Genomic DNA, 2,379 nt, shown 5'->3' on the forward strand with positions numbered 1-2,379 from the left:
GGGAGTGAAGCAAGTACCCAGTCTGCTTCTTGGATTTTAAAACAACAACAACATGGCACTGTGTGGGTTGTTTATTCCTGCTCTGTTCACTTGTCTAAACTCATGCAGAGGAAGTTGGGACCAAGTCCCCTTTAAATTAATTGGATTTATCATGCCCAGTATTTCTGGGACTGGGCCAGTTTCTGGACTTTCAAGGTACAGATCTTTCTTGAAGAAAGATTTTCAAAGAAGCGCTCAGGTTAGCAGAATTGTCATATCCTCTGGATGGAGTCCAGCTGTCATAGCTAAAGTAGTTTTATTGCAATTTCTCTGTGGCATAAGTAATTAGCTCAATGAGCCAAAGTCACCTTGTAGACTAATCAGAGTATTGATTATAAAGGATAAGTTTTAAATATTTGTGATCCAAAACCAGATTGTTTGACCTTCAGGAGGAAACAGATGAGTGTTTATATGAACCTGACAATAATTTTGTTGCAGTAGAAAAGAACAACAGTCCAGTAGCACCTTAAAGACTAACAAAATTTTGTGGCAGGGTATGAGCCTTCGTGAGTCACTGCTCACATCTTCAGGTACCAATAATTTTGTTGTAGCAGTAAAGATATCAAATATTCCTAGTTAAAGGTTTGATCCCCCCCCTTCATAAGTTATCAGCAGAATCTTGCAGGAACTAATAAGGACAAGCTTCATTTTGATGGATGTTCTCTACATCATATTATCTGTTCATTTTTCATAATTAAACATATAAAAAGGTAGCCAGTTTTTCTTCCTTTACCCCCAAAATCTGGAAGCAAATTAAAACGGTTATGAGACCGTTTTATGTATAGATGCTGACTTGTATTTTGGGGCATGCTGAGATGGCAGCTTTCTTTGTTCTTAATATTATTCCATAGTGCATGAATATGCAAAATGGCAGCTACAGCCCACCATCATCCACCAATTTCTTGTGTCCAACTCATGGTTCATGTTCAATGTTTAGTTGTCCCTGTTATACAACCAGCAGTACAGGGCATTTTCTGTGGGGGGGTGGGTTCCTTCTCTTTTTCTTGGGACATCCTGTTCTCCATACCTGTTCCATCTGTACCACCCCTTCCCATCAAAGGGAGATAGCAACAGTCCATTACAATTATCAGCTGTCATTATTAAGATCTGTCATGAGGAAGAGGGCTGGAGCCATGCAGTGCAGGGTGCTGACGGCCACCATATGGGTGTCTACCCATGGCTTATTCTGCATTGCACAGAATTGAACCCTCCCCATCCAGCCACTGCTCATTGATAGCAGCAGTAGCTGGAAATGGCTCAGGTTGTTCATTGGTAGAGGCAGGCGAAACCCCAGCTCTCCAGTAGTATGGAGTAGATATGCTTTTTCTGAGTCTTTTCAGAGAATACTGCAAACAAGCTTTGGCTTTCCCCAAGAGTTTGCTGAAGTCTTGGAATGACATATCCTGTTCCAAATACTTTCCTATTGGCCCCTCCCTGCCATCTGATTTTTCTCCCCGCACCTGTTTCTTCCTCCCTTTTTTTTCATGCAACCTCACCTTCCACAAGCAGCATGGATGAAGGTGAGGGCTGATGCCCGGACATGTCTGGAAATAATAGTTTGCCTTGGTTTCTTGGGCCTTACTCAGATTTTGTTGTGCTAGGAACTTTTGAGCCTTCCCCTCCATCCTGCTGCTACCGTGGCTGGAAAATATTTTTTTGGGGGGAGAGGACAGGGCAAGACAGAGTAGAGTGTCTTTTCATTTTAAATTCATTTTAAAGCCTAGCTGAAAATCAAAGAAATTTCAGCTAGGATTCTAGAAACCTAGTGATTTTTAAGTGGGGGGGGGATGTGTTTCCCACTTCTGTGCCCCATTCTGATTTCATTTTCAAGATTAGCTGAAATTCAAATAAAGTTTGGCTTGGATTTTAAAACGCTAATAATTTTTAAATGTGTGCGTTTTAAGTGCCATCAAGTTGTGCATTTTCAATTTCTCTACCCCACTCTGCACCTGTGCAACCTCACTGCTCATTGGTGGGAGCTGAGAATATAAAGGGTTCTTTGATTCAACTCCAGTAGTACCATAGAGACCAACAAGAGTTTGAGGCAATAAGCTTTCAAGGGTGAAAGCTCCCTTCGCTGGGCTGCTGATGAAGCACTCCTGACTTTGTCCCATCTGGTTTATGGGCTAAAGACATAATATGTGTTGTAGTGGTTGGAGTGTCTGACTAGTATCTGAGAAAACCAGGATCAGAATCCTGCTTTGCAGTGGAAACTTGCTGGGTGATGTTGGGCCAGTCACACACTCCCAGCTTAACCTTCCTCATGCAGTTGTTGTCAGGATAAAACAGAGGAGAGGAGAATAATGTAAGCTACTTTGAGTCTCCACTGGAGAGAAAGGT

Source organism: Gekko japonicus, unplaced genomic scaffold, assembly GCF_001447785.1.
Source record: "Gekko japonicus isolate JY-2015 unplaced genomic scaffold, Gekko_japonicus_V1.1 scaffold2285, whole genome shotgun sequence".
In the NCBI taxonomy this organism is placed as follows: domain Eukaryota; kingdom Metazoa; phylum Chordata; class Lepidosauria; order Squamata; family Gekkonidae; genus Gekko; species Gekko japonicus.